The sequence below is a fragment of the Nerophis lumbriciformis genome, linkage group LG37 (assembly GCF_033978685.3).
Source record: "Nerophis lumbriciformis linkage group LG37, RoL_Nlum_v2.1, whole genome shotgun sequence".
Taxonomy (NCBI): domain Eukaryota; kingdom Metazoa; phylum Chordata; class Actinopteri; order Syngnathiformes; family Syngnathidae; genus Nerophis; species Nerophis lumbriciformis.
In genome coordinates this window covers 2,087,616-2,105,354 of record NC_084584.2, presented here as the reverse complement: position 1 = coordinate 2,105,354, position 17,739 = coordinate 2,087,616, and the positions used below count along the sequence as shown (strand labels likewise).

Below are 17,739 nucleotides of genomic sequence, written 5' to 3'. Positions count from 1 at the left end.
TCTAGTAACATCCATAATAACATGTAATATACATATGTAGTGTCTAGTAACATCCATAATAACATGTAATATACATATGTAGTGTCTAGCAACATTCATAATAACATGTAATATACATATGTAGTGTCCAGTAACATTCATAATAACATGTAATGTACATATGCAGTCTCTGGTAACATTCACAATAACATGTAATATACATATGTAGTATCTAGTAACATTCATAATAACATGTACTATAACATATGTAGTATCATTAAATATCATGTGTCACATAGTAACATTCATAATAACATGTAATATATACATGATGTAAGTATATATGTCATGTAGTAACATTCACAATAACATGTAATATATACATGATGTAAGTATATATGTCATGTAGTAACATTCATAATAACATGTAATATATACATGATGTAAGTATATATGTCATGTAGTAACATTCATAATAACATGTAATATATACATGATGTAAGTATATATGTCATGTAGTAACATTCATAATAACATGTAATATATACATGATGTAAGTATATATGTCATGTAGTAACATTCATAATAACATGTAATATATACATGTCAGTATATATGTCATGTAGTAACATTCATAATAACATGTAATATATACATGATGTAAGTAAATATGTCATGTAGTAACATTCATAATAACATGTAATATATACATGATGTAAGTATATATGTCATGTAGTAACATTCATAATAACATGTAATATATACATGATGTAAGTATATATGTAGTATCTAGTAACATTCATAATAACATGTAATATATACATGATGTAAGTATATATGTCATGTAGTAACATTCATAATAACAAGTAATATATACATGATGTAAGTATATATGTCATGTAGTAACATTCATAATAACATGTAATATATACATGATGTAAGTATATATGTCATGTAGTAACATTCACAATAACATGTAATATATACATGATGTAATTATATATGTCATGTAGTAACATTCATAATAACAAGTAATATATACATGATGTAAGTATGTATGTCATGTAGTAACATTCATAATAACATGTAATATATACATGATGTAAGTATATATGTCATGTAGTAACATTCATAATAACATGTAATATATACATGATGTAAGTATATATGTCATGTAGTAACATTCATAATAACATGTAATATATACATGATGTAAGTATATATGTAGTATCTAGTAACATTCATAATAACATGTAATATATACATGATGTAAGTATATATGTCAAGTAGTAACATTCACAATAACATGTAATATATACATGATGTAAGTATATATGTCATGTAGTAACATTCACAATAACATGTAATATATACATGATGTAAGTATATATGTCATGTAGTAACATTCATAATAACATGTAATATATACATGATGTAAGTATATATGTCATGTAGTAACATTCATAATAACATGTAATATATACATGATGTAAGTATATATGTCATGTAGTAACATTCATAATAACATGTAATATATACATGATGTAAGTATATATGTAGTATCTAGTAACATTCATAATAACATGTAATATATACATGATGTAAGTATATATGTCATGTAGTAACATTCACAATAACATGTAATATATACATGATGTAAGTATATATGTCATGTAGTAACATTCATAATAACATGTAATATATACATGATGTAAGTATATATGTCATGTAGTAACATTCATAATAACATGTAATATATACATGATGTAAGTATATATGTCATGTAGTAACATTCACAATAACATGTAATATATACATGATGTAAGTATATATGTCATGTAGTAACATTCATAATAACATGTAATATATACATGATGTAAGTATATATGTCATGTAGTAACATTCATAATAACATGTAATATATACATGTCAGTATATATGTCATGTAGTAACATTCATAATAACATGTAATATATACATGATGTAAGTAAATATGTCATGTAGTAACATTCATAATAACATGTAATATATACATGATGTAAGTATATATGTCATGTAGTAACATTCATAATAACATGTAATATATACATGATGTAAGTATATATGTAGTATCTAGTAACATTCATAATAACATGTAATATATACATGATGTAAGTATATATGTCATGTAGTAACATTCATAATAACAAGTAATATATACATGATGTAAGTATATATGTCATGTAGTAACATTCATAATAACATGTAATATATACATGATGTAAGTATATATGTCATGTAGTAACATTCACAATAACATGTAATATATACATGATGTAATTATATATGTCATGTAGTAACATTCATAATAACAAGTAATATATACATGATGTAAGTATGTATGTCATGTAGTAACATTCATAATAACATGTAATATATACATGATGTAAGTATATATGTCATGTAGTAACATTCATAATAACATGTAATATATACATGATGTAAGTATATATGTCATGTAGTAACATTCATAATAACATGTAATATATACATGATGTAAGTATATATGTAGTATCTAGTAACATTCATAATAACATGTAATATATACATGATGTAAGTATATATGTCATGTAGTAACATTCACAATAACATGTAATATATACATGATGTAAGTATATATGTCATGTAGTAACATTCACAATAACATGTAATATATACATGATGTAAGTATATATGTCATGTAGTAACATTCATAATAACATGTAATATATACATGATGTAAGTATATATGTCATGTAGTAACATTCATAATAACATGTAATATATACATGATGTAAGTATATATGTCATGTAGTAACATTCATAATAACATGTAATATATACATGATGTAAGTATATATGTAGTATCTAGTAACATTCATAATAACATGTAATATATACATGATGTAAGTATATATGTCATGTAGTAACATTCACAATAACATGTAATATATACATGATGTAAGTATATATGTCATGTAGTAACATTCATAATAACATGTAATATATACATGATGTAAGTATATATGTCATGTAGTAACATTCATAATAACATGTAATATTTACGTGATGTAAGTATATATGTCATGTAGTAACATTCATAATAACATGTAATATATACATGATGTAAGTATATATGTCATGTAGTAACATTCATAATAACATGTATTATATACATGATGTAAGTATATATGTCTTGTAACATTCATAATAACATGTAATACATACATGATGTAAGTATATATGTCATGTAGTAACATTCATAATAACATGTAATATATACATGATGTAAGTATATATGTCATGTAGTAACATTCATAATAACAAGTAATATATACATGATGTAAGTATATATGTAGTATCTAGTAACATTCATAATAACATGTAATACATACATGATGTAAGTATATATGTCATGTAGTAACATTCATAATAACATGTAATATATACATGATGTAAGTATATATGTCATTTAGCAACATTCATAATAACATGTAATATATACATGATGTAAGTATATATGTCATGTAGTAACATTCATAATAACATGTAATATATACATGATGTAAGTATATATGTAGTATCTAGTAACATTCATAATAACATGTAATATATACATGATGTAAGTATATATGTCATGTAGTAACATTCATAATAACATGTAATATATACATGATGTAAGTATATATGTCATTTAGTAACATTCATAAAAACATGTAATATATACATGATGTAAGTATATATGTCATGTAGTAACATTCATAATAACATGTAATATATACATGATGTAAGTATATATGTCATGTAGTAACATTCACAATAACATGTAATATATACATGATGTAATTATATATGTCATGTAGTAACATTCATAATAACAAGTAATATATACATGATGTAAGTATATATGTCATGTAGTAACATTCATAATAACATGTAATATATACATGATGTAAGTATATATGTCATGTAGTAACATTCATAATAACATGTAATATATACATGATGTAAGTATATATGTAGTATCTAGTAACATTCATAATAACATGTAATATATACATGATGTAAGTATATATGTCATGTAGTAACATTCATAATAACATGTAATATATACATGATGTAAGTATATATGTAGTATCTAGTAACATTCATAATAACATGTAATATATACATGATGTAAGTATATATGTCATGTAGTAACATTCATAATAACATGTAATATATACATGATGTAAGTATATATGTAGTATCTAGTAACATTCATAATAACATGTAATATATACATGATGTAAGTATATATGTCATGTAGTAACATTCATAATAACATGTAATATATACATGATGTAAGTATATATGTCATGTAGTAACATTCACAATAACATGTAATATATACATGATGTAAGTATATATGTCATGTAGTAACATTCATAATAACATGTAATATATACATGATGTAAGTATATATGTCATGTAGTAACATTCATAATAACATGTAATATATACATGTCAGTATATATGTCATGTAGTAACATTCATAATAACAAGTAATATATACATGATGTAAGTAAATATGTCATGTAGTAACATTCATAATAACATGTAATATATACATGATGTAAGTATATATGTCATGTAGTAACATTCATAATAACATGTAATATATACATGATGTAAGTATATATGTAGTATCTAGTAACATTCATAATAACATGTAATATATACATGATGTAAGTATATATGTCATGTAGTAACATTCATAATAACAAGTAATATATACATGATGTAAGTATATATGTCATGTAGTAACATTCATAATAACATGTAATATATACATGATGTAAGTATATATGTCATGTAGTAACATTCACAATAACATGTAATATATACATGATGTAAGTATATATGTAGTATCTAGTAACATTCATAATAACATGTAATATATACATGATGTAAGTATATATGTCATGTAGTAACATTCATAATAACATGTAATATATACATGATGTAAGTATATATGTCATGTAGTAACATTCATAATAACATGTAATATATACATGATGTAAGTATATATGTCATGTAGTAACATTCATAATAACATGTAATATATACATGATGTAAGTATATATGTAGTATCTAGTAACATTCATAATAACATGTAATATATACATGATGTAAGTATATATGTCAAGTAGTAACATTCACAATAACATGTAATATATACATGATGTAAGTATATATGTCATGTAGTAACATTCACAATAACATGTAATATATACATGATGTAAGTATATATGTCATGTAGTAACATTCATAATAACATGTAATATATACATGATGTAAGTATATATGTCATGTAGTAACATTCATAATAACATGTAATATATACATGATGTAAGTATATATGTCATGTAGTAACATTCATAATAACATGTAATATATACATGATGTAAGTATATATGTAGTATCTAGTAACATTCATAATAACATGTAATATATACATGATGTAAGTATATATGTCATGTAGTAACATTCACAATAACATGTAATATATACATGATGTAAGTATATATGTCATGTAGTAACATTCATAATAACATGTAATATATACATGATGTAAGTATATATGTCATGTAGTAACATTCATAATAACATGTAATATATACATGATGTAAGTATATATGTCATGTAGTAACATTCACAATAACATGTAATATATACATGATGTAAGTATATATGTCATGTAGTAACATTCATAATAACATGTAATATATACATGATGTAAGTATATATGTCATGTAGTAACATTCATAATAACATGTAATATATACATGTCAGTATATATGTCATGTAGTAACATTCATAATAACATGTAATATATACATGATGTAAGTATATATGTAGTATCTAGTAACATTCATAATAACATGTAATATATACATGATGTAAGTATATATGTCATGTAGTAACATTCATAATAACATGTAATATATACATGATGTAAGTATATATGTAGTATCTAGTAACATTCATAATAACATGTAATATATACATGATGTAAGTATATATGTCATGTAGTAACATTCATAATAACAAGTAATATATACATGATGTAAGTATATATGTCATGTAGTAACATTCATAATAACATGTAATATATACATGATGTAAGTATATATGTCATGTAGTAACATTCACAATAACATGTAATATATACATGATGTAATTATATATGTCATGTAGTAACATTCATAATAACAAGTAATATATACATGATGTAAGTATGTATGTCATGTAGTAACATTCATAATAACATGTAATATATACATGATGTAAGTATATATGTCATGTAGTAACATTCATAATAACATGTAATATATACATGATGTAAGTATATATGTCATGTAGTAACATTCATAATAACATGTAATATATACATGATGTAAGTATATATGTAGTATCTAGTAACATTCATAATAACATGTAATATATACATGATGTAAGTATATATGTCATGTAGTAACATTCACAATAACATGTAATATATACATGATGTAAGTATATATGTCATGTAGTAACATTCACAATAACATGTAATATATACATGATGTAAGTATATATGTCATGTAGTAACATTCATAATAACATGTAATATATACATGATGTAAGTATATATGTCATGTAGTAACATTCATAATAACATGTAATATATACATGATGTAAGTATATATGTCATGTAGTAACATTCATAATAACATGTAATATATACATGATGTAAGTATATATGTAGTATCTAGTAACATTCATAATAACATGTAATATATACATGATGTAAGTATATATGTCATGTAGTAACATTCACAATAACATGTAATATATACATGATGTAAGTATATATGTCATGTAGTAACATTCATAATAACATGTAATATATACATGATGTAAGTATATATGTCATGTAGTAACATTCATAATAACATGTAATATTTACGTGATGTAAGTATATATGTCATGTAGTAACATTCATAATAACATGTAATATATACATGATGTAAGTATATATGTCATGTAGTAACATTCATAATAACATGTATTATATACATGATGTAAGTATATATGTCTTGTAACATTCATAATAACATGTAATACATACATGATGTAAGTATATATGTCATGTAGTAACATTCATAATAACATGTAATATATACATGATGTAAGTATATATGTCATGTAGTAACATTCATAATAACAAGTAATATATACATGATGTAAGTATATATGTAGTATCTAGTAACATTCATAATAACATGTAATACATACATGATGTAAGTATATATGTCATGTAGTAACATTCATAATAACATGTAATATATACATGATGTAAGTATATATGTCATTTAGCAACATTCATAATAACATGTAATATATACATGATGTAAGTATATATGTCATGTAGTAACATTCATAATAACATGTAATATATACATGATGTAAGTATATATGTAGTATCTAGTAACATTCATAATAACATGTAATATATACATGATGTAAGTATATATGTCATGTAGTAACATTCATAATAACATGTAATATATACATGATGTAAGTATATATGTCATTTAGTAACATTCATAAAAACATGTAATATATACATGATGTAAGTATATATGTCATGTAGTAACATTCATAATAACATGTAATATATACATGATGTAAGTATATATGTCATGTAGTAACATTCACAATAACATGTAATATATACATGATGTAATTATATATGTCATGTAGTAACATTCATAATAACAAGTAATATATACATGATGTAAGTATATATGTCATGTAGTAACATTCATAATAACATGTAATATATACATGATGTAAGTATATATGTCATGTAGTAACATTCATAATAACATGTAATATATACATGATGTAAGTATATATGTAGTATCTAGTAACATTCATAATAACATGTAATATATACATGATGTAAGTATATATGTCATGTAGTAACATTCATAATAACATGTAATATATACATGATGTAAGTATATATGTAGTATCTAGTAACATTCATAATAACATGTAATATATACATGATGTAAGTATATATGTCATGTAGTAACATTCATAATAACATGTAATATATACATGATGTAAGTATATATGTAGTATCTAGTAACATTCATAATAACATGTAATATATACATGATGTAAGTATATATGTCATGTAGTAACATTCATAATAACATGTAATATATACATGATGTAAGTATATATGTCATGTAGTAACATTCACAATAACATGTAATATATACATGATGTAAGTATATATGTCATGTAGTAACATTCATAATAACATGTAATATATACATGATGTAAGTATATATGTCATGTAGTAACATTCATAATAACATGTAATATATACATGTCAGTATATATGTCATGTAGTAACATTCATAATAACATGTAATATATACATGATGTAAGTAAATATGTCATGTAGTAACATTCATAATAACATGTAATATATACATGATGTAAGTATATATGTCATGTAGTAACATTCATAATAACATGTAATATATACATGATGTAAGTATATATGTAGTATCTAGTAACATTCATAATAACATGTAATATATACATGATGTAAGTATATATGTCATGTAGTAACATTCATAATAACAAGTAATATATACATGATGTAAGTATATATGTCATGTAGTAACATTCATAATAACATGTAATATATACATGATGTAAGTATATATGTCATGTAGTAACATTCACAATAACATGTAATATATACATGATGTAATTATATATGTCATGTAGTAACATTCATAATAACAAGTAATATATACATGATGTAAGTATGTATGTCATGTAGTAACATTCATAATAACATGTAATATATACATGATGTAAGTATATATGTCATGTAGTAACATTCATAATAACATGTAATATATACATGATGTAAGTATATATGTCATGTAGTAACATTCATAATAACATGTAATATATACATGATGTAAGTATATATGTAGTATCTAGTAACATTCATAATAACATGTAATATATACATGATGTAAGTATATATGTCATGTAGTAACATTCACAATAACATGTAATATATACATGATGTAAGTATATATGTCATGTAGTAACATTCACAATAACATGTAATATATACATGATGTAAGTATATATGTCATGTAGTAACATTCATAATAACATGTAATATATACATGATGTAAGTATATATGTCATGTAGTAACATTCATAATAACATGTAATATATACATGATGTAAGTATATATGTCATGTAGTAACATTCATAATAACATGTAATATATACATGATGTAAGTATATATGTAGTATCTAGTAACATTCATAATAACATGTAATATATACATGATGTAAGTATATATGTCATGTAGTAACATTCACAATAACATGTAATATATACATGATGTAAGTATATATGTCATGTAGTAACATTCATAATAACATGTAATATATACATGATGTAAGTATATATGTCATGTAGTAACATTCATAATAACATGTAATATTTACGTGATGTAAGTATATATGTCATGTAGTAACATTCATAATAACATGTAATATATACATGATGTAAGTATATATGTCATGTAGTAACATTCATAATAACATGTATTATATACATGATGTAAGTATATATGTCTTGTAACATTCATAATAACATGTAATACATACATGATGTAAGTATATATGTCATGTAGTAACATTCATAATAACATGTAATATATACATGATGTAAGTATATATGTCATGTAGTAACATTCATAATAACAAGTAATATATACATGATGTAAGTATATATGTAGTATCTAGTAACATTCATAATAACATGTAATACATACATGATGTAAGTATATATGTCATGTAGTAACATTCATAATAACATGTAATATATACATGATGTAAGTATATATGTCATTTAGCAACATTCATAATAACATGTAATATATACATGATGTAAGTATATATGTCATGTAGTAACATTCATAATAACATGTAATATATACATGATGTAAGTATATATGTAGTATCTAGTAACATTCATAATAACATGTAATATATACATGATGTAAGTATATATGTCATGTAGTAACATTCATAATAACATGTAATATATACATGATGTAAGTATATATGTCATTTAGTAACATTCATAAAAACATGTAATATATACATGATGTAAGTATATATGTCATGTAGTAACATTCATAATAACATGTAATATATACATGATGTAAGTATATATGTCATGTAGTAACATTCACAATAACATGTAATATATACATGATGTAATTATATATGTCATGTAGTAACATTCATAATAACAAGTAATATATACATGATGTAAGTATATATGTCATGTAGTAACATTCATAATAACATGTAATATATACATGATGTAAGTATATATGTCATGTAGTAACATTCATAATAACATGTAATATATACATGATGTAAGTATATATGTAGTATCTAGTAACATTCATAATAACATGTAATATATACATGATGTAAGTATATATGTCATGTAGTAACATTCATAATAACATGTAATATATACATGATGTAAGTATATATGTAGTATCTAGTAACATTCATAATAACATGTAATATATACATGATGTAAGTATATATGTCATGTAGTAACATTCATAATAACATGTAATATATACATGATGTAAGTATATATGTAGTATCTAGTAACATTCATAATAACATGTAATATATACATGATGTAAGTATATATGTCATGTAGTAACATTCATAATAACATGTAATATATACATGATGTAAGTATATATGTCATGTAGTAACATTCACAATAACATGTAATATATACATGATGTAAGTATATATGTCATGTAGTAACATTCATAATAACATGTAATATATACATGATGTAAGTATATATGTCATGTAGTAACATTCATAATAACATGTAATATATACATGTCAGTATATATGTCATGTAGTAACATTCATAATAACATGTAATATATACATGATGTAAGTAAATATGTCATGTAGTAACATTCATAATAACATGTAATATATACATGATGTAAGTATATATGTCATGTAGTAACATTCATAATAACATGTAATATATACATGATGTAAGTATATATGTAGTATCTAGTAACATTCATAATAACATGTAATATATACATGATGTAAGTATATATGTCATGTAGTAACATTCATAATAACAAGTAATATATACATGATGTAAGTATATATGTCATGTAGTAACATTCATAATAACATGTAATATATACATGATGTAAGTATATATGTCATGTAGTAACATTCACAATAACATGTAATATATACATGATGTAATTATATATGTCATGTAGTAACATTCATAATAACAAGTAATATATACATGATGTAAGTATGTATGTCATGTAGTAACATTCATAATAACATGTAATATATACATGATGTAAGTATATATGTCATGTAGTAACATTCATAATAACATGTAATATATACATGATGTAAGTATATATGTCATGTAGTAACATTCATAATAACATGTAATATATACATGATGTAAGTATATATGTAGTATCTAGTAACATTCATAATAACATGTAATATATACATGATGTAAGTATATATGTCAAGTAGTAACATTCACAATAACATGTAATATATACATGATGTAAGTATATATGTCATGTAGTAACATTCACAATAACATGTAATATATACATGATGTAAGTATATATGTCATGTAGTAACATTCATAATAACATGTAATATATACATGATGTAAGTATATATGTCATGTAGTAACATTCATAATAACATGTAATATATACATGATGTAAGTATATATGTCATGTAGTAACATTCATAATAACATGTAATATATACATGATGTAAGTATATATGTAGTATCTAGTAACATTCATAATAACATGTAATATATACATGATGTAAGTATATATGTCATGTAGTAACATTCACAATAACATGTAATATATACATGATGTAAGTATATATGTCATGTAGTAACATTCATAATAACATGTAATATATACATGATGTAAGTATATATGTCATGTAGTAACATTCATAATAACATGTAATATATACATGATGTAAGTATATATGTCATGTAGTAACATTCACAATAACATGTAATATATACATGATGTAAGTATATATGTCATGTAGTAACATTCATAATAACATGTAATATATACATGATGTAAGTATATATGTCATGTAGTAACATTCATAATAACATGTAATATATACATGTCAGTATATATGTCATGTAGTAACATTCATAATAACATGTAATATATACATGATGTAAGTATATATGTAGTATCTAGTAACATTCATAATAACATGTAATATATACATGATGTAAGTATATATGTCATGTAGTAACATTCATAATAACATGTAATATATACATGATGTAAGTATATATGTAGTATCTAGTAACATTCATAATAACATGTAATATATACATGATGTAAGTATATATGTCATGTAGTAACATTCATAATAACAAGTAATATATACATGATGTAAGTATATATGTCATGTAGTAACATTCATAATAACATGTAATATATACATGATGTAAGTATATATGTCATGTAGTAACATTCACAATAACATGTAATATATACATGATGTAATTATATATGTCATGTAGTAACATTCATAATAACAAGTAATATATACATGATGTAAGTATGTATGTCATGTAGTAACATTCATAATAACATGTAATATATACATGATGTAAGTATATATGTCATGTAGTAACATTCATAATAACATGTAATATATACATGATGTAAGTATATATGTCATGTAGTAACATTCATAATAACATGTAATATATACATGATGTAAGTATATATGTAGTATCTAGTAACATTCATAATAACATGTAATATATACATGATGTAAGTATATATGTCATGTAGTAACATTCACAATAACATGTAATATATACATGATGTAAGTATATATGTCATGTAGTAACATTCACAATAACATGTAATATATACATGATGTAAGTATATATGTCATGTAGTAACATTCATAATAACATGTAATATATACATGATGTAAGTATATATGTCATGTAGTAACATTCATAATAACATGTAATATATACATGATGTAAGTATATATGTCATGTAGTAACATTCATAATAACATGTAATATATACATGATGTAAGTATATATGTAGTATCTAGTAACATTCATAATAACATGTAATATATACATGATGTAAGTATATATGTCATGTAGTAACATTCACAATAACATGTAATATATACATGATGTAAGTATATATGTCATGTAGTAACATTCATAATAACATGTAATATATACATGATGTAAGTATATATGTCATGTAGTAACATTCATAATAACATGTAATATTTACGTGATGTAAGTATATATGTCATGTAGTAACATTCATAATAACATGTAATATATACATGATGTAAGTATATATGTCATGTAGTAACATTCATAATAACATGTATTATATACATGATGTAAGTATATATGTCTTGTAACATTCATAATAACATGTAATACATACATGATGTAAGTATATATGTCATGTAGTAACATTCATAATAACATGTAATATATACATGATGTAAGTATATATGTCATGTAGTAACATTCATAATAACAAGTAATATATACATGATGTAAGTATATATGTAGTATCTAGTAACATTCATAATAACATGTAATATATACATGATGTAAGTATATATGTCATGTAGTAACATTCACAATAACATGTAATATATACATGATGTAAGTATATATGTAGTATCTAGTAACATTCATAATAACATGTAATATATACATGATGTAAGTATATATGTCATGTAGTAACATTCATAATAACATGTAATATATACATGATGTAAGTATATATGTCATGTAGTAACATTCACAATAACATGTAATATATACATGATGTAAGTATATATGTCATGTAGTAACATTCATAATAACATGTAATATATACATGATGTAAGTATATATGTCATGTAGTAACATTCATAATAACATGTAATATATACATGTCAGTATATATGTCATGTAGTAACATTCATAATAACATGTAATATATACATGATGTAAGTAAATATGTCATGTAGTAACATTCATAATAACATGTAATATATACATGATGTAAGTATATATGTCATGTAGTAACATTCATAATAACATGTAATATATACATGATGTAAGTATATATGTAGTATCTAGTAACATTCATAATAACATGTAATATATACATGATGTAAGTATATATGTCATGTAGTAACATTCATAATAACAAGTAATATATACATGATGTAAGTATATATGTCATGTAGTAACATTCATAATAACATGTAATATATACATGATGTAAGTATATATGTCATGTAGTAACATTCACAATAACATGTAATATATACATGATGTAATTATATATGTCATGTAGTAACATTCATAATAACATGTAATATATACATGATGTAAGTATATATGTCATGTAGTAACATTCATAATAACATGTAATATATACATGATGTAAGTATATATGTAGTATCTAGTAACATTCATAATAACATGTAATATATACATGATGTAAGTATATATGTCAAGTAGTAACATTCACAATAACATGTAATATATACATGATGTAAGTATATATGTCATGTAGTAACATTCACAATAACATGTAATATATACATGATGTAAGTATATATGTCATGTAGTAACATTCATAATAACATGTAATATATACATGATGTAAGTATATATGTCATGTAGTAACATTCATAATAACATGTAATATATACATGATGTAAGTATATATGTCATGTAGTAACATTCATAATAACATGTAATATATACATGATGTAAGTATATATGTAGTATCTAGTAACATTCATAATAACATGTAATATATACATGATGTAAGTATATATGTCATGTAGTAACATTCACAATAACATGTAATATATACATGATGTAAGTATATATGTCATGTAGTAACATTCATAATAACATGTAATATATACATGATGTAAGTATATATGTCATGTAGTAACATTCATAATAACATGTAATATATACATGATGTAAGTATATATGTCATGTAGTAACATTCACAATAACATGTAATATATACATGATGTAAGTATATATGTCATGTAGTAACATTCATAATAACATGTAATATATACATGATGTAAGTATATATGTCATGTAGTAACATTCATAATAACATGTAATATATACATGTCAGTATATATGTCATGTAGTAACATTCATAATAACATGTAATATATACATGATGTAAGTATATATGTAGTATCTAGTAACATTCATAATAACATGTAATATATACATGATGTAAGTATATATGTCATGTAGTAACATTCATAATAACATGTAATATATACATGATGTAAGTATATATGTAGTATCTAGTAACATTCATAATAACATGTAATATATACATGATGTAAGTATATATGTCATGTAGTAACATTCATAATAACAAGTAATATATACATGATGTAAGTATATATGTCATGTAGTAACATTCATAATAACATGTAATATATACATGATGTAAGTATATATGTCATGTAGTAACATTCACAATAACATGTAATATATACATGATGTAATTATATATGTCATGTAGTAACATTCATAATAACAAGTAATATATACATGATGTAAGTATGTATGTCATGTAGTAACATTCATAATAACATGTAATATATACATGATGTAAGTATATATGTCATGTAGTAACATTCATAATAACATGTAATATATACATGATGTAAGTATATATGTCATGTAGTAACATTCATAATAACATGTAATATATACATGATGTAAGTATATATGTAGTATCTAGTAACATTCATAATAACATGTAATATATACATGATGTAAGTATATATGTCATGTAGTAACATTCACAATAACATGTAATATATACATGATGTAAGTATATATGTCATGTAGTAACATTCACAATAACATGTAATATATACATGATGTAAGTATATATGTCATGTAGTAACATTCATAATAACATGTAATATATACATGATGTAAGTATATATGTCATGTAGTAACATTCATAATAACATGTAATATATACATGATGTAAGTATATATGTCATGTAGTAACATTCATAATAACATGTAATATATACATGATGTAAGTATATATGTAGTATCTAGTAACATTCATAATAACATGTAATATATACATGATGTAAGTATATATGTCATGTAGTAACATTCACAATAACATGTAATATATACATGATGTAAGTATATATGTCATGTAGTAACATTCATAATAACATGTAATATATACATGATGTAAGTATATATGTCATGTAGTAACATTCATAATAACATGTAATATTTACGTGATGTAAGTATATATGTCATGTAGTAACATTCATAATAACATGTAATATATACATGATGTAAGTATATATGTCATGTAGTAACATTCATAATAACATGTATTATATACATGATGTAAGTATATATGTCATGTAGTAACATTCATAATAACAAGTAATATATACATGATGTAAGTATATATGTAGTATCTAGTAACATTCATAATAACATGTAATACATACATGATGTAAGTATATATGTCATGTAGTAACATTCATAATAACATGTAATATATACATGATGTAAGTATATATGTCATGTAGTAACATTCATAATAACATGTAATATATACATGATGTAAGTATATATGTAGTATCTAGTAACATTCATAATAACATGTAATATATACATGATGTAAGTATATATGTCATGTAGTAACATTCATAATAACATGTAATATATACATGATGTAAGTATATATGTCATTTAGTAACATTCATAAAAACATGTAATATATACATGATGTAAGTATATATGTCATGTAGTAACATTCATAATAACATGTAATATATACATGATGTAAGTATATATGTCATGTAGTAACATTCACAATAACATGTAATATATACATGATGTAATTATATATGTCATGTAGTAACATTCATAATAACAAGTAATATATACATGATGTAAGTATATATGTCATGTAGTAACATTCATAATAACATGTAATATATACATGATGTAAGTATATATGTCATGTAGTAACATTCATAATAACATGTAATATATACATGATGTAAGTATATATGTAGTATCTAGTAACATTCATAATAACATGTAATATATACATGATGTAAGTATATATGTCATGTAGTAACATTCATAATAACATGTAATATATACATGATGTAAGTATATATGTAGTATCTAGTAACATTCATAATAACATGTAATATATACATGATGTAAGTATATATGTCATGTAGTAACATTCATAATAACATGTAATATATACATGATGTAAGTATATATGTAGTATCTAGTAACATTCATAATAACATGTAATATATACATGATGTAAGTATATATGTCATGTAGTAACATTCATAATAACATGTAATATATACATGATGTAAGTATATATGTCATTTAGCAACATTCATATCAAAAAGCAAGCACTTAAACACTTTTAGTAACAAAAAAAGCTGAATAAAAGTTCACG

General features: G+C 22.1%; 1 protein-coding gene across 1 annotated transcript in view; it reads left to right on the top strand.

Moving 5' to 3' along the window:
- The window catches only part of LOC133577204 (uncharacterized), a 30,556-nt gene that overhangs the window by 10,193 nt on the left and 2,624 nt on the right, over window positions 1-17,739 (top strand). The window lies entirely within an intron of this gene.